The 19,225-nt window shown below is 37.8% G+C and overlaps 1 protein-coding gene across 2 annotated transcripts in view; it reads right to left on the bottom strand.

Annotated features, from left to right (window-relative positions):
- Megf9 (multiple EGF like domains 9) overlaps positions 1-19,225 on the bottom strand; it is a 157,081-nt gene that overhangs the window by 69,459 nt on the left and 68,397 nt on the right. The window lies entirely within an intron of this gene.

Raw genomic sequence — 19,225 nt, 5'->3', positions numbered from 1 at the left:
TGGTAAATAACAAGTAACTCCACTACATAATAGAAAATGTTCACATGATTAACTTTAGTAAAGTACACAGGTCATACAAGATTGTGTCATAGAGTGAATCAGAAGTTAAATGCTCCATCCAGGAAGAAATTTGATTAAGATTTTAAGTTGGGGAAACAATAAATCCACAGAAGAAAGTTTCATAGTTCATCCTTACAAAAAAAAAAAAAAAAAAAAAAAAAAAAAAAAACAATCATGAGCCAGACATGGTGGTGCACACCTTTAATCCCAGCACTCAGGAGGCAGAGGTAGGAAGATTGTCGTGAGTTTGAGGCTACCCTGAGTCTAAATAGTTAATTCCAGGTCAGCCTGGACCAGAGTGAGACCCTACCTCAAAAAACAAACAAACAAAAAACCCAATCATAATTCAAATATTTTCCCAAATTAAAAGATTTAGAGCATAATCATTTGGCGTAGGTATGTTGCAAACTGTCCTTTGGATGCTAATAATTTAGAAGCCCTCGTATTAGCTATTTAATGCAAACATTCACTTAAGAGTTTTTGCTAGTATTTCTACTCATTTTATCAAGAGGAAAATATTTCAACATATCAACAGGGGACTTTGTAAGCAAAAGATGTATATAAAACCAACTATAAAAATAAAACTGCATATATTCTAGGACCCAGCTTCATTCCTAAATATTAATGAACGTTAATGAAAGAACCCAAAAGTTTCTATGGTAATAATTATACTTATAAACATGTAAGGCTCTATATAAAAAGACTTGATACAAATAAAAACTTTGTCTTTATAAAATATAGTTAGTATTATTCTAATTATTTCATAAAAAGTTACTGAAAAACTCAGTCTACACAAGTCATTATAAGAGCATTTGCTTCTCTATTCTAGAAAAAAATTTAGCTTTAAAATTCCCTATGTGATCACAAATATCATATCCATACAAGTTAAAACAAAGAATTCCCAAGCTTTTTTAGTTCCTAAGCTTTCACATCAGCCTATTTCTCCATACTTCTTTTAATTTATAAATAGGAAAATATCTTGATGTATGATTTATTTTTGTATATTTCAAGCATTGGTATTGAATTACAAAACCTAATGGAGAGGTTTTTAGTTACAAGTTTAGGAAAGGAATCAGCTTTGCTTGAAAATCAGGACTTTTGGGGCTAGAGAGATGGCTTTACCAGTTAAGGCACTTGCCTGCAAAGCCAAAGGACTCAGGTTCAATTCCCCAGGGACCCACATAAGCCAGATGCACAAGGAGATGTAGACATCTGGAGTTCTTTTGCTGGAGGCCCTGGTGCACCCATTCTCTCTCTCATCTGTCTCTATTCCCCTGCCTATTTATGTTGTTTGTTTGTTTTTATTTATTTGAGAGCGACGGACAGAGAGAAAGAGGCAGATATATATAGAGAGAATGGGCACACCAGGGCCTCCAGCCACTGCAAACTAACTCCAGATGCGTGCACCCCCTTGGGCATCTGGCTAACCTGGGTGCTGGGGAATTGAGCCTTGAACTGGGGTCCTTTGGCTTCACAGGCAAGCACTTAACCACTAAGCCATGTCTCCAGCCCCCCTGCCTATTTCTGTATCTCTCTCTAAGATAAATAAATACAAATAAAATAATTTTAAAAATCAAGACTTTTATTTGGGGTCTGAAGGACAGCTAAGTTTTAGAGCACTTATCTAGCAAGTATAAGGCTCTAGGTTCAATTCACAGCACCACAAAGAAAAAGACTTATTTTTCCCCTAGGTGTATATAAGAATGACATTTATTTGACAGAATTATATTTTTGGATGTGTGTGTGGTGGTTTTTGTATATACTGAAGCTATGTTCAGAGGTTTGTAATCCTTTCAATAAAAAGTCAATGGCAAGACCTTTGCCTCTCCAAAAATGACCAATACACTTAAAATAACAATTTTATTTGAAATTTGGTAGAATCAATGTTCTTAACCATTGAGATATAATTAGCAATATTTTAAATTTTTAATTGACCCCAGAACTCAGATTTTTTTTAAAGATCTGTTTTTTAAGTATATTTTATTTATTTGTTTGTTTGAGAGAAAGAAGGGGAGAGGGAGAGGGAGAGAGAGAGCGAGAGAGCGAGCAAGCGAGAGAGAGAGAGAGAGAGAGAATAGGTGCACCAGGGCCTCCAGCTACTGCAAACAAACTCCAAATGCATGCACCCCCTTGTGCATCTGGCTTACGTGGGTCATGGAGAATCAAACTGGGATCCTTTGGCTTTGCAGGAAAACACCTTAACCACTAAGCCATCTCTCCAGCCCAAGATCTGAGTTTTTTTCAGTAGAGTTCAAATGGGTAAAACTCCAGTATCAAATTCATTGATTTGTTATTTCTATAGAGTAAACCCAATCTCTTCAGTACCTCCAACATACTCATTAGTTCTATCTCTGAACCTTTGTTAAATCTGTGCTGGTCTGAAATGTTATTTTTCACATATCCAAACTTATCTCTCATTTCAAGAAAAAGCTGAATTTACTCCATCATAAACTCTATTGCCTTTACTGTGAATCATAACACCATCTACTACCTTTAACTCTCATATGAGACTAATTTAAAGAGGCAATAAAGCAAAAGAGACTGTAGAGGCAGGCACTCAGCTATGGTTTAAAACCCTGCATTCTTACTAACTTTATAACCTTAGGCAAGTTAGTTAACCCCTTGTGTTTCCTTTTCTTATCTGTACATAGGGCATAATGGTAACATCTAGGTCATAGCCCCAAAGTGGAGTCTGAAAAACAGCAACAGCTAGCATGAAAGCTACAAAAAAGAGGGATATGATGCAGGTAACACAAATATAATTCAGACATTTGATTCATAGCTCACAGCTTTGTTATATGCCCTATGGATGAAATCAGTTTTGGACAGTATTTGGGAAACAGAATTAGTACTGTGTTATGCATGTAGAAGACAACTTTTTTTTGACTCACCTAGATAGAATGCAAGAGAATATTCTACGTATAATGGGTTCCAAACATGACTATCATATATGCTTACAAACACAGAGCTGAAAACAAAAGGACATAAGATAGAATTTTAAAGAAGAATGAAAAATGATTATTTACTGGATATTTACACAACCATGATAACAGGTTGAATGGCAAATACTTCTTGAATACAATTCCAATCCGGTGGTTAGAAAAGGGCTGATGTATCAAAGCAGAGATGCAGCACTATGTTCATACTTCTATTGAAAGCAATCAAAGACAAGGAAGTGTGAACAAAGCACCACAAGTGTCAGAGAACATGTGCATCTTCTTACATAACAAACCCTAGAACCTCAGACTCTATCCCAGTGACTGACCTCAAATCAAGTGACCCATGCTGAGTGAAGTGTGAGCAACTGCAACAACTGTAATATAGTTTCTGTATTCATTATGTCAGGATAATTTATTACGTTGTAAGTAAAATACCAAGCCTCCCAAAGTTCTATACACTAATGTGGAACCAGACAAAAGTTAATGCAGAAATAATGCAATTCCTTTAATAGAGAGCTGGTAAAATGAAAATGAAGAAAAGGATATTTCAATTAATAACAGCAATGGGATAGACCTATAGCCAAAGACCACAGAGGAAGTGCTGACATTTAATGAGGTTGAATCAGACACCAGAGCTATACAAAGGAGTCTGTGACATGATTAATGCCAAGCCACCAGTGCAGATATTAATGGGAATGAAATAACATGAAAAAAAACACCAAAAGCTAACTATAGACAATATGGATGAAATGTCAAAAAGTTCAGTTACCTAAGAGTAAACATGGAATAAATCTTTTCAAAGAGCACATTACCTTTCAATGCCCTGTAATTACTGAGAAAAAAATTTTATTTTGAGGCAAGCCCAACAGATGTGCCTTTTTGTTTTGCAAGAGCAAGAGCAAGTGAGAAAGATAATTGGCATGCCAGGGGCTCCAGCCACCACAATCAAACTCCAGACACATGTGCCCTTTGGTACTTATGTGTGATCTTGCACATTTGAGTCATCTTGTGCATCTGGCTTACATGGGACCTAGAGAGTTTAACATGGGTCCGTAGGCTTAACAGGCAAGCACCTTAACAGATAAGCCATCTCTCCAGCCCTTGAGAAGATTTTATAAAGAAATAATTAAAGAGTAATGTAAATATTCACAGAGAGACTAAAATCTTGGGCAATCTTTTTTTCTTTTGTGTTGTCTGGTTTCTGAAGAACAATGAAACAAAGTCATTTGAATCCTGAAAAAGAGTAAAAAACTGAAATCTGGTGTCAAACTGTTTTAACTATTTGGCAATAGAAAGGCCCATAAAAAAAGACAGCAGATCTCCTGAAAATTTGAATTTATGGATGATTCTAGCATAAAAGTCAAAGGAATCATTGAATCTATATCTTCAAGTATTTTTTTAAACCAAGGATCAAGAGATGAATTTTTTTTTTTTTTTTTTTGGTTTTTCGAGGTAAGGTTTCACTCTAGCCCAGGCTGACCTGGAATTCACTATGGAGTCTCAGGGTGGCCTCGAACTCACGGCAATCCTCCTACCTCTGCCTCCCGAGTGCTGGGATTAAAGGCGTGAGCCACCACGCCTGGCAAGAGATGAAATATTTTTAGCAAAAGGGAAGAAGGGAAAGGAAAAGGGAGAGAAGATGGGAAGGAGGAAGGGAGGAGGGAGAGAAAGAAAGAGGAAACAGACGAGGTTATGGGACAGTGGATAAAGTACTGTTGCACAAGAATGAGGACTATGTTCAGACCCCAGCACCTACATAAATGCCAGGTGGGCATGCCTATAAGCCCAGTACTGGGGATGTGGTGACAGAGGATACATTTGGTCAAGGTAACTAATTAGACTAGCCAACTTGCTGGGTTCAAGTGAGGCTCTGCCCCAGTTTAAGAGAGAGATAGTCGGTGTGGTGGCACATGCCTTTAATCCTAGCACTTGGGAGGCAGAGATGGGAGGATTGTTGTGAGTTCCAGGTCAGCCTGGGCCAGAGTGAAACCCTACCCCCCCCAAAAAAAAGAAGGGAGAGAACAATTAAGAAAGACACCCAACATCAACTTCTGGCCCACACATACGCACATGTGCACACACACACACACAGGAACACACATATCCTCATACACCATGCACACATACATAAGCAAGCAAAGAATAGAAGGAAACAAATTGCCAATGTTATTACAAGTTTTGTAAGTGTCCCTTCTACATATAAACACTTAATATTGTTAGGAGATTCTCTTTTATTATACTAATGACCTTTTTCTGGGGGACTTTTCTCACATTGAGAAAAATTTTCTCTTCATCCAACTTTTAATCATCTATGCTCCTGCTCAGTAACATCTCTATTATATCAACCAGGAATGGTGACATAGGCTTATAATCCAAAATACTCTGTGAGGCTAAGGCAGGAAGATCACAAATTTGATGCCAGCTTTCAGACTCTGTCTAAAAATAAAAAGTAAAAAGAGAGCTGGGGATGTAGTTCAATGGTAGGGTGCTTTTCCCAGCATGTACAAAGTCTTGAGTTCAGTCCCCAGTGCTAAGTACCACATACACAAAGAAAAGGTCCATTATATTTTCTACAGAATGTTCAGTGTGTTCAAGCCTTTGAGCTACTTTACAATAAAGATGTAAGTTTTTAAAAAATCCAGTGGAGCCAGGTGTGGTGGTGCACATCTATAGTCTTAGCACTGGGGAAGGGGAGACAGAAGAATCATGAATTCAAAGCCAGTTTCTGGCACATAGCATATTCAAGTTAACCTAGACTGGGTTCTTCTCTCTCCCTCCTGTGGTTCCTGCCCTCTCCTCTTCCTGGGTTCTCTTCTTCCCCCAAATAGTCTCCTCTTCTGCTTTCATGTCATATGTATTTCATTTCTCTCTCTTTCCCTTCCGTTAAGATCTATTACTCTCCTTCCATGACTCCCTGTATAGTTTCATAATCTAAACATGCTCACACACACACACACACACACACACACACACACACAAACACACATACACACAAACACACACAGAGTTTTAAATCTAGACTCAATAGATAATAAAAAATATGCAGTATTTGTCTTTCTGAGTGTGGCTTTTTCACTTAACAAAATGATTGCCAGTTCTACCCATGTTCTTGCAAATGTTCCTGAAATTTTCATTTTTCCTCACACAGCTGAATAAAATTACATTGTGCATATGTATCATATTTTCTTGCTTTTTTTGTTTGTCTTTCAAGGTAGGGTCTTGCTCCAGCCAAGGCTGATCTGGAACTCACTATATAGTCTCAGGGTGGCCTCAAACTTATGACAATCCTCCCACCTCTGCCTCCCAAGTGTTAGGATCAAAGAATGCACCACCACACCTAGCTGTATCATATTTTCTTGATCATTCATCTGTTGATGGACATCTAAGTGGTTTCATTTCCTAGATATTATAAACAGTACCACAGTGAAAATGGATGTGCAATTATCTCTAATATTATGACATAAGAGTTCTTTTGTTAGATACCCAAGAGTGGTATAGCTGGGTCATATAATAATAGTTCAACTTTTAATTTCTTTTTTTTTCAAGGCAATGATTTTTATTACTTTTACTCTATCACAAATTTACAAATATAGACTCACTGAAAAAAAAGTATTTAAATAAGAAGTTCATGAATGTTTACAGCCTAAGTACTTTCATTTGTAATCTTACCTTAAATATCTCAACTTCACTACTTTGGCATAGTCAGACAGTTAAAAATATTTTTAAACTATTTGAGTTTCAGAATATAAAATAGTTGTAATTTAATAAGTTTTGTTATGAAAATTCATGTAGCAATTCTCAAAATATTGAAAAAATTGTTTTATGAAAGCTGCAATCATATCATAGCAACTATTTCCTTTCAGAACACATCTTCAAAAGGCACAGACCAATTACTAGTATTTACTGAAAGACAGACAGTATACTGAGTTTTGTCATTCCAGTCATCTACCATTACCTCAGATCTGAGCTAACAGAAGGTCAGAGGTAGGAGGACATGGTTTCCAACTGGCTCCCTCAGGGCAGTGGTTTGCTCCATCAATCACATCCGCCAAGACAGGATGACAAGATGTAAGGAAGAGATTGCAGGTCTGTCCTACACCCTCCTTTACCCACTTGGGTATACTTTTCACGCCAAAATAACTGTCCCCTGACCCCCTAAGAAAACCACAAGACACCAAACTTAAAAGGCCAAGACCAGCCATCAATTGCCCAGGTATGATGAAGTACTGGTGTTACTGGTTTTGAGCCTGAAGATGGGACCAAGCTTTTCTTTTCTGGAATCACATCTCTATTTAAACTACTTGGTGACTTAACAGTGCTACATATTCCAAGAATGTGGACATATGGATGGATGTCTGACATAAAAAGCAAAATTAAATTTCAAAATCAATACAAATGACCTTATAGTCAGGTTATACTTCTCATTCAATGGGGTTCATAATCTAGCACTGATCATACCAGCTGCCATTCTGAGCACTCCTATTATTTTAAAACAAAATTCATCTATTCTTTGTGATATAGTTCACTTAACAGTAATGTTCAATACTAACTCAAGCACTACACTGAATGAATCAGTATTTTTTTTAATGTTTTTTTTTTAATTTTTATTTATTTGAGAGCGACAGACACAGAGAGAAAGACAGATAGAGGGAGAGAGAGAGAATGGGCGCGCCAGGGCTTCCAGCCTCTGCAAACGAACTCCAGACGCGTGCGCCCCCTTGTGCATCTGGCTAACATGGGACCTGGGGAACCGAGCCTCGAACTGGGGTCCTTAGGCTTCACAGGCAAGTGCTTAACCGCTAAGCCATCTCTCCAGCCCTGAATCAGTATTTTGAAGTACTAACTGATAAATTACTTGATTCCATATACTAAACAAAAGAAAATTTTAAGGCTATTTTGTGATTTCAAAATATTGGAAATCTATCTTAACTTTGTATTATTTCACTCAATTCTCAGTTGAGGGTTTCCTTTTAAAAAAGAAAAGGACAGTGGGACATTGTTAGATACTGTTTTCTCTTACTAAAAGTAATCCATCAAAAATATCCCAAAATACAAAAAAGAAAATGGCTGTAACCTATCCAAAATATAAATTTCAGGTCTCCAATAATGGGCACCTTTGGGGTACTTATTCCAGTTTTAAAATAGCAGCTTTAAAAATTAAGGTAACATTTCTTTTTTTTTTATTGGTTGTTCTACTGATGGAGCTGGTTCAAGTCCACAAGTGTGGGTTTAGACTTACAGAAGTCTACTTTTGATTTATTAAGAAACCCCCATACTAATTTCCACAGTGGCTACACACGTTTACATTTCCACCAGCATTGTTATAAGGGTTCCTCCTACCCTACATCCCTGCCACCATTTGTTACCCTTTGCTGTTTCATTGATGATAGCTGTTCTGACTATGGTGAGATAGACTCTCAGAAGAGTTTTAATTTGCCTTTCTATAATAGCCCACCATAGCAGACAGCTTCAGGTTTGCTGAGATGAACTTTCTGACCAGACACAGCTATGGAGGAAGGGATATTTATTGAAGTTTACAGATCCAGGGGAAGTTCCATAATGGCAGAAGAAGCTGACCTGCTTCCACAGGACAAAGCAGACAGAGAGAAGCACAAGCCAAAAAGCCAAAAGCCACATAGCACACTTTAGGAACTCTAGCTAGGCACACTTTTCATATCTTTAGATTGAAATCTGAAACCCACCACCACACCTTAAGATCCACCCAGTGACACTGCCTCCAGCCAGATGTCTGCAGATACAAACTACAAACAATACAGAACTGAATATATTGGGGGCCATCTATTCAAACTGCCACACCCACTTTCTGATTGGATGATTTAGGGGTGGTGGTTGATGTTTAGTGTTTATATTTCTTCACTGTGGAAGAAGGAATGAAAAGATTGTAAGAGCTACAGGGTGGACACTGTTTGCCCCATTGAGACTGCTTGGTGCATTCATACCACAATGAATACCACCAACCCCACTAAGGAGGTCCTCAGTGGAACGGGGGCAGGGGAGAGGAGATATAATAATATAAACTGATGGGAATATGACCAATATGTTCAACTGTAAAGTTCATCATAATAAAAATAATTTTTAAAAATAATATTCTTTATACTTTTTTATATAGTCCAGATATTAATGCCCTATCTGAAATGTACTTGGCAATATTTTTTCAGTTCTGTAGGCTATCTCTTCACTATGTTGATTGTTTCCTTTGCTGTGCAGAAGTTTGTAATTTCATTTCATCTCATGTCTCAATTCTTGGGGTTAGTTGTGTGCTATTGGAGTCCTTTTCAAAAGTCCTTGTCACTGGGTATGGTGGCACATGCCTCTAATCCAAGCACTTGGGAGGTAGAGATAGGAGGATCATTGTGAGTTCAAGGCTAAGATTAGATGGAGAATTTCAGGTCATCCTGGGCTAGAGTGAGAACCTACCTCACAAAACAAAACAAACAAAAATGTCCTTGTCTATACCTGTATCTTGAAGTGTTTTTCATTTGTGTTTTCCTGTAGTAGTTTCAATAATTCAGATCTTACATTAAGGCAATTTTGTGCATAGTGAAAGATTTGAGTGCAGTGTTATTCATCTACATGTGGAAATCCAGTTTTCCCAGTATCATTTGTTAGCAGGCTGTCTTTTCTCCAATGTATGCTTTTGACACCTTTATAAAAACTTAGGTGACTATACAGGTTGGAGAGATGACTTAGAAGTTAAGGCACTTTCCTGACATGCATAATGACCTGGGTTCAATTCCCCAGTACCCACTTAAAGCCAGATGCACAAAGTGGTGCATGCATATGAAGTTCATTTGCAGTGGCTAGAGGCCCTGGCACACCCATTCTCATTCTCTTTCTCTTTCCCTCTCTCTTCCTCTCTCTCTCTTTCTCTCTCTCTCCTTGCAAATAAATAAAGTTAAAATTTTCTTAATAAACTTAAAATTAAAAATTACCTAATACTGTAGGGTTATTTCTGAATTTTCTATTGTATTCCATTCTGATCCCTTAATTACTGAATAGTAATTCCATTCATGTTTTCCAATATCCTCAAATGGCATTATATATTAGAACACAAGCCAGGTGTGATGGCACATGCCTTTAATCCCAGCACTCAGGAGGCAGAGGTAGGAGGATCACTGTGAACTCAATGACACCCTGAGACTACATAGTGAATTCCAGGTTAGCCTATACTAGAGTGAAATCCTACCTCCAAAAGCTACATACATACATACATACACACACACACACAATCACTGTTTTAGCCTATTCTTAAAGTTTTCAATATTCCTTATATTCAGAAGACATAAAATATACTGCAGTTTTTATCATCTTCTATTCAACCTTAAATTAGCAAAAAGCAAAGGGCTAGGAAGATGGTTAAGTGAATAAAGCACTTGCCATGCAACTCTAAGTAACTGACTTCAGGTCCTCAGACTCCACATAAAAGCCAGAAGTTATAGAAGGCTTCTGTAATCTCAGTGAGCCTATGGCAAGAAAGGAGGCAGAGACAGGAGAATTTCCTAGTAGCTCACAGAGTGGTGAACTAGCAACTCTGCCTCAAACAAAGTAGAAGGCAAGAATCACCCCTAAAGTTGTTCTCCTGCTGGCACACATGCACCATGGCACAAGAGTGCCTGCACTTATATACTCACACTCACACACACACACACACACATACCAAATAAATATATTTTTTAAATTAGGGCTGATGAGATGGCTCAGCAGTTAAGAGTACTTTGTGTGCAAGCATAAGGTCTGAGGAAGCTGAAAGATCACTCAAGTTCAATTCCCAGAACCTACCTAAACAGATGGGCATGGCCACATGTCTGTAATCAAAATCCTATAGGAAAGTAGAAATCTGATGATCACCAGAACTCATACAAAAAAACCCACAAAACAAACAAACAAACCCAGCAAGATCCTGTATCAATAAGAGACTCCAGCTCAAATAAGAATGGGCAGAAGAGTGATGTAGCAGGACACTATCTTCGGCTGTGGCCACCTAAGGCAAGCGTACCTCTCCACAGGACAGTGAAGACCCTGTAAGCAAGTGTGTGGAGTGCCATATCGACACATGTATATACAACACACACATGTGCACACGTACAAAGAAATTAGCAAAGAGAGCCAAGAATGATATTGTATGTCTTTAATCCCAGCATTTGAGAGGCTGAGGTAGGAGAATCACCATGAGTTTGAGGCCAGGCTGGGGCTAAAGAGTGAGTTCTGTGCCAGCCTGAGCTAGAGTAAGACCCCATCTTGAAAAAAAGAAAAGAAAAATTAGCAAAAAGTAGAATACATTTAAAATATACTGAGTTCAGTAAATGTAACTAAAATTTAAAACATTCAACTTAGCTTTACTAAATTTAAATTTATGTGAAAATTCTAAAAATTTATCCATATGAATCATAAGCAAAGTATGCTAAAATATACTTTTATATTAAAATAATTATAAGGACTGAAGATGTATAGTTAAATGGTAGATCACTAGCCAAATACACACAAGTCCCTGGGTTTAATCTGTAGCACTACAAACAAACAAATAAATGACATAATTTTTCAAGTTATTTTTCAAAGTAACATCAGGGTTATGAGTACAGCTCAGTGGTATAGCACTTGCCTAGCACATGTGAGGCCCTGGATTTGGTCCCCAGCATAGAAAAAAAAAAAAAGTGCCACCAAATTTTTGCTGCTGATTTGGAGACACAGTCTCAAACAGTCCAGGCTGATCTCAAACTTAATACACAATCAAGGATGACCTTGAACTTTTGATCCTCCTGCCTCTACCTTCTGAGTGCTGAGGTTACAGGTAGGCATCACCAGATGCAGCTTTTTAACTTTTTAAAATTTATTTGAGAGTGGGGAGGAGGTAAGGGGCAAATACAGAGAATGAGCACTAGGGCCAGTAGCCACTGCAAACAAACTCCAAATGCTTGTGCCAAAATGTGCATCTGGCTTTATGTGGGTACTAGGGAATTGAACCTGGGTCCTTTAGCTTTGCAGGCAAATACCTCAACTGCTAAGCCATCTCTCCAGCTCCAGATGCCATTTTATGTGGTGCTGGAAATTGAACCCAGAGCTTCATCCATGCTAAGCAAGTACTCTACCAACTGTTACACACATTTAGCCCACAACCCACTTTTTAATTTTTTTAAGTATTCCTTAATATAGAAGAAAGATTTTCCTCCAAAACTTCAAAACGTCTATAAATTGTATACATCTAATTGACATTCAAACAACACTTTAGTATCTCCATTAGGAAAACATTAGTTTTTGAGTCAATATCTAGACATCATTTATAGTTATGCAGATACAGTTTATTGTTACATGAAATAGGATGATTGTAGGATATAAAACACTTGAGGAGGTTTACAAACATTCTCTTATTATATCAGTCATGTCGGTACTTATCATACTGTAGCAATCATTAATATTTGACTATCCATACTATATGTAGTATATTTTACCAGAAAAGCATAATCAGTAAGTATATTATCTAAATATTTGTCAGCACTAACCATTCCAATTCTACATGCAAACTAGAAATGCTAGCTCCTACCTGTATTGACAGCCTTAGAAGGCTGAAACAAGAAGATTGCTGGGTATACAAGGCCAATATGGTCTACACAGTGAGTTCCAGCCTAGCCTGAGTTATAGAGTAAGCTCTTGTCTCAAAAAAACAAGCAAACAAATAAATTTAAAAAATTCTAAGTGAAAAAGAGATAGTACTTATTAGACAATTTAGAACCACAATCTGATTTGTAAAAGCAAACAGAAGTAGTCCCACCCTCTACCCACACATTGCAAACACTATAAGATCATCCACTGAATGGAAGTCAAAAGGCAAGCTGCAACAGGTATAGCTCAGTACTAGAGGGTGTAGTTCATAAACTGGAAGCCTTAGTTCAATCCTCAGCACCCAAAGATGATAGATGACAGATAGATAGACAGACAGACAGGAGGATGAATGGATAGATGATACATATAGGCAGGCAAATAAATAGGCAGACACATACATTTACAGATAATAAATTGCTATGTCTTAACTAGCTAACAAATAGATAAAAGCTGACATTCATAATTGCTGGAAAGGATACTGAACAACTCAAACTTTAAAAAATTACTATTGTAAGTACAAAACAATATCAACATTTTGGAAAAGATTTTGACAATTTGCACTCCCAGAAATTTATCCGAAAGAAAACACATATTCACAACAACGCTTGCATACAAATTGTTGTAGCAGTTAAACTCATAATCACAACCTGGAAAGCATCCAAATGTCCTTCAACTGGTGAATTAATAGACTATGGTAGTGACACAATAACAACCAAATAAAAGGGAATAAACCACTGTCAGGCATGAAAGTGATGAATTTCAAATGCACTATGCTAAATTTTAAAAAGGCACATTCTGGGATGGAGAGATGGCGTAGTGGTTAAGGCACTTGCTGGCAAAGACAAAGGACCCAGGTTCAATTCCCCAGTATCCATATAAGCCAGATGCACAAGATGGCACATGCATCTAGAGTTTTTTTTTTGCAGTGGCTAGAGACCCTGGTGTGCCCATTCTCTCTGTATCTGCTCCTTTCTCTTTTTCTCTCAAATAAATAAATAATTTTTTTGTTGTGTTTTGAGGTAGGATCTCACTCTAGCTCAGGTTGACCTGGAATTCATTATGTCATCTCAGGGTGCCTCGAACTCATGGCGATCCTCCTACCTCTGCCTCCGAGTGCTGGGATTAAAGGCATGCGCCACCATGCCCAGCTCAAATAAAATATTTTTTAAAAGCCAGATTCAAGATGGACATCATATGACTCTATTTACATGATGTTTTTGGAAAAGGCAAAACTATTATGGCAAAAAATTGCAAGGACTTTCCAGGAGTTGTGGGTAGGAAGAAAGAAAGGCTAACTACAAAGGAGAAACAACAGCATTTTCAGATGGCAATGAAAATGTTTTGCATGTTGGTTTATGCATTTGTCTAAGCTAATAGCACTGAGAAGAAAATGAGCAGATTTTGTTGGTTGTATATTTAAAATTAAGTAATATAAAGAAAGGAGGTCTTACTAGATTGAATATTTAAATTTCACCAGCAGATGCCTTGGTGTGCACACGCAACTTAAACTAGACTGTGTTAACATAGTTAGCATAGGACCCAATTAATATCTAATCCTTTTAAAGTCAAAGTTACAATTAGAGGGAAGTGATTAATGTTTCAGTTGATAATTGCATAAAGAACTGTGAATATTCTAGCACTTAAAGTGCAATTTAACTAAAAGGAATTGAATCTCTTTTTTTTTCCTTTAGCTTCAACTTAATTTTGGGTTGTAATGGCCACTATGCAAAATAAGAGAGAAGTGATAGAAATGAAAGATAAAGATGTATAGGATTCCCATCCTTTTTAAAATATTTTGTTTTTATTTATTTATTTATTTGACAGAGAAAGAGGGAAGGAGAGAGAGAGATAATGGGTGTGCCTCCAGCCACTGCAAACAAACTCTAGAGGAATGAGCCCCCTTGTGCAACTGGCTAACGTGGGTCCTGGGGAGTTGAACCTGGGTCCTTTGGTTTGCAGGCAAATGCCTTAACCGCTAAGCCATCCCTCCAGACCTCCCATCCTTTTTTTCATACATACTTGTTTATTTCCCTTTGAGATACAGCTTTAAAAATCCAAACTGTTCATCCATAGACCATAAAGTGCCTGCAAGAACCACTGTGGAATCTTTAGAGTCTAGCCAACACAGAACCTCAACCTATTTCATCCACAGACCAGGAAAGGGCATAAATCTAGCACAATTGAATCTATCCAGTCTAGCCAACACAGAATTTCAAAGACCAGGAAAGTGCATACATGTGTTGCACCGTGGAATCTATCCAATCTAACCAACACAGAACTTCACCCTTTTTCGGAAGCTTACAATATAATTTACAGAAAACATCTCTTCTGTTTTTCAAATTGAAGAAGAAAGAAGGATTTCTCAGCACTTAAGGTACTTGCCTGCAAAACCTCACAACCTGGGTTCAATCCCCCAGTACCAATGTAAAGCCAGATTCACAGAGTGACACATGCATCTAGAGTTTGTTTGCAGTGGCTGAAGGCCCTGGTATGTCCATTCTCTGCCCCCCATCTTTATTTCTCTCTCTCTCTCCTTGCAAATAAATAAATAAATATGTAAAAAATTGAAAAAAGAAAGATGAGTATCAAATCAAGGAACACTTAATTCAACCTGATTATCCATCAGATGTTTTTTAAGAAACCAAGAGTATATTAACTATATGTCTGAATGCATGGTGTATTTTAAAATGTGCTTTTTATTAGGACCATATTTCATGTTTGTAGGTTTGGAGAAAATAAATCTCAGAAAGGCCTCATTCTAGGGAAAAGGAATTAGAAACAGTTTTTATTTGATAAAAAGTCTTACTCTAACATAACACTGATACTCAAATTACATTTCACATTTATGTCATACTAGGGTAGGATCATAAATATGTGAAAAACTGGGAAATTTAATATTAAAGGTGATGAGTTGTTTGAGTTAAACCAGGCTTTATAGAAATGTGGAAAGTTTTAAAGCCACCTCTTACACAGAAAAGCTTTAAGTTTTACTTCTTAAAAGAAAAATGTATCCACTGGATTGCCTAACCACAATTTACTATAGAAAAATATTTATTCTGATTTATGACAGGCATATGAAAATACTGAAGCAACACAATCCAAATTTTGTAGAAGTTTCTGTTTTACGCTTATGTCTGTACTTCACTTACTGCCAGCTTTCCACAGTTCAAAGGCAATTCATTTCATTAATGAGACAAGGTGACAAGATCTGACAAGGTAACAGCTAGCTTTTACTGTTATAGTGACAATGATATTACTAGTCATTGAGCATGTCCTACACATGTATGAGGTATCACACTAGAACTGTGCACAAATGGCCTCCTTAGTTCTCCACGACAATTTTATGATGTAGGCATCTTGAATGAGAAATCTGAATCTCAGAAAAATGAAATGAGCCATACTTACTAAGACTGGAGAAATTAAAAAACAGTATCAGACAGACCAAGGACACCTTAAAGTTATACACTTTGCTAATTAACTCGTTCTGTGACCTTCAATAAGTCTTAGTGCTCTGCGTTGTTGATCTGATTTTTAGCATCTCTCATAAAAAAAAAAAAAAAAGGTCAAAGTATCTTTGGCAACATGTGCTACTTTTTGTTGTTGTTGTTTGGTTTTTCAAGGTAGGGTCTCACTCTAGCCCAGACTGACCTGGAATTCACTATGTATTCTCAGGGTGGCCTCGAACTCACCACGACCCTCCTATCTCTGTCTCCCAAGTGCTGAGATTAAAGGTGTGCACCACCACACCTGGCCAAATGCTGCTTTTGACTCATAAAAGTTTGCTTCACCAGCTGGGCATGGTGGTGCACATGCATGCGCGCACGTGCACACACACACACACACACACCATGAAAATAAATATTTTTTTAAAAAGTATGGTCCTAAATTTTATATGTGTCTCTTATCATAGTCTGAAAATACACAAAGTAAAATAGCAACTATAGAATTACTTTTGAGGATGAAATAATGGATGTATGAGATGGTACTTTTTTTTTCTTTTCCTTAATTAGTTATGGACATACTTAGTATGTAAATAGCATATGTTGATACCATCCTTTCCCTCATCCCTGTCCCTTTTTCAAAGAGATCTTCCTCACTGGGGATGTAGATCATCCACATGGGGATTGTGGATCATGCATTGTGGGGGCAGCCATTGGTTTTGAAGGAAAGGCAATGTCTCTGTGCATAATGTCCCAACTTGTGGCTCCTCTGGCCCCTCTTCCACAAAATTCTCTGAGCCATGTTGGATTCATTTAAGTCTATTTCAGTGATGGGCTCTTAGGAGCCTCTGGATCTCTGGCTTGGTAGGTGTTGAGTGTCCTCAGTGTCTATCTCCTTCATCCTTGTGCTGATATCAGGTTCACTGAGAAAGCAGCACTCTTGCTAACTTCCTCAGTTCCTCTGTGGTTTCAGCTGGGCCCTGGTAAAGTGTGATTTCCCTTCTCAGGTCCCACTCCCATCTGAAAAAGTGAAGCAGATTCTCAAACAGAGTGAAGTCAGCACAGGTTAAATGAGATATCCATCATTCGTTTAGACAGAATTTAATGGGTGTAAACCCTCTTGTAGCCCAAGATTAGTGGGAGCTTGATTTTGAAAAGCAAAATCATTATCTGGATATGATTCTGACTTGTTTCCCAGTTCCAGGTATGGGTTCCAGGAGCAGTTGGTTACCCACTATGGCTGTATGCCACTATTGTATTTTTGTGAGCATCACATCAGGTTGTTTGCTTCTGAGTAGCTTAGACCTTGAGTTGCTCAGACAGATATTGGCCACTTTCCCCCCGTAGCTCACATAGTGCCTTCTATGCTAGATGAGCTGTCTGGGGGACCAGCTATCTTCCAAATTCCAGCCCAGTCTCTCCATGTTTCATGCTGACATCTTATGGTGTCTTCAGCAATAGGGTCTTACCACTAACCTCTGGTGGGTAATCAAGTGCTCTGACAGAAGTCTGTCTTGTTTTGGGAAACCTTGTAGGTCTCTGATCAACAGCTCATTGTTGGTATTAACTGCATCCTAGTATTAGGAGTTACAGGCCAGCACCAAGGAAAAAGAAAGAAAATAGAGAAAAAAAAGAAACAGGAGAAATTTAAGGTTAGGTTTCATTTCACCTTCTCCAGGGCCCTTGGATTCAGGTGCTCCCCCTGAGCTCCTGTTGAGCATTCAACCTTTTAGTCTATCTTCCTGGATATAGGATGCTATGGTACCAGTTCCATTTGGGTTCAATTTTGTGTTCCCTCCTGCCAGCCCTTCTCCTCTGCTCAAGCACTACCCTCCCTATTGTCCAGGCCTTGAGATGCCTACTAGATATGTCAGCAATTAGGGCTGATCCAAATGAGCAAGACCATGTGATGACTCTTTCTGTGATTGTCCTGCTTAGAATGATCTGTTCTAAGTTTGACATTTTCTACAAATTTAATTGTGTCATTTTTTCTTACTGCTGAATAAAATTCCATCATGTAGATATATTACATCTTGGTTATCCATTCTTCCAATCATGGGCACCTGTGTTGATTCCAGTTCTTAGCTATTATGACTTGAACAGGTATAAACATGGTTGAGCAAATATCTCTGTACTGAGGCGTGAAGCTTTTAAGGCAAATGCCTAGTAAGGGAATAACTGGATCTGTTGGTAACTCTATATTCAACCTTTTTAGGCATCTCCATATTGATTTCCACAGTGGTTGTACCAGCTTACATTCCCATAAACAGTGAAGGAAGGTTCCTATTTCTTTTTAAAATTATTTTTGTTTATTTTTATTTATTTATTTGAGAGTGACACAGATAGAAAGAGGCTAATAGAGAGAGAGAATGGGCACACCAGGGCCTCCAGCCACTGCAAACAAATTACAGATACATGCACCCCCTTGTGCATCTGGCTTACATGGGTCCTGGGGAATCAAGCCTCGAACAGGGGTCCTTAGATTTCACAGGTAAGTGCTTAACCACTAAACCATCTCTCTAGCCCCAAGGTTCCTATTTCTTCACATTCTCGCCAACAATTTGTTTTCATTTGATTTTTTAATGTTTGCTATCCTTACTAGGGTAAGGTGGAATCACAAAGTTGTTTTAATATGCATTTCCCTGACGGGATGTTGAACATTTTCTTAAGTGTGTGTTTGCCATTTATATTTCTTCCTCTGAGAACTCCCTACTCAATTTTCTGCCCCATTTGTTGAGTGGGTTGTTTGATTTTTTTTTTAATTGTTTAGGTTTTTGAGTTCTTTGTAGATTCTATAAATTAGGCCTCTGTCCATTGTATAACTTGCAAATATTTTCTCCCATTCTATGGGTAATCTATTGGCTCTGTTTATGATATGTTTGTCTGTGCAAAAACTTTTCAGCTTCATGAGATCCCACTGATTGAGTGATTGTTTAAGTTCCTGATTTACTGGGTTTTGTTCAGGAAGTCTTGTGGAGAGTTCCTCCTATATTTTCTTCTAGTAGTAGAAGAGTTTCAGGTCTTATATTAAGGTCTTTGATCCATTTGGACTTCATTTTTGTGCATGGCAAGATGTGTAGGTCTAGTTTCATCTTTTTGCATATGGTTATCCAGTTTGTCCAGCACCATTTGTTGAAGATGCTGTCTTTTCTTTTGTCTATGTTATTG

Source organism: Jaculus jaculus, chromosome 1, assembly GCF_020740685.1.
Source record: "Jaculus jaculus isolate mJacJac1 chromosome 1, mJacJac1.mat.Y.cur, whole genome shotgun sequence".
NCBI lineage: Eukaryota > Metazoa > Chordata > Mammalia > Rodentia > Dipodidae > Jaculus > Jaculus jaculus.
This window is presented reverse-complemented; position numbering and strand designations above follow the sequence as displayed.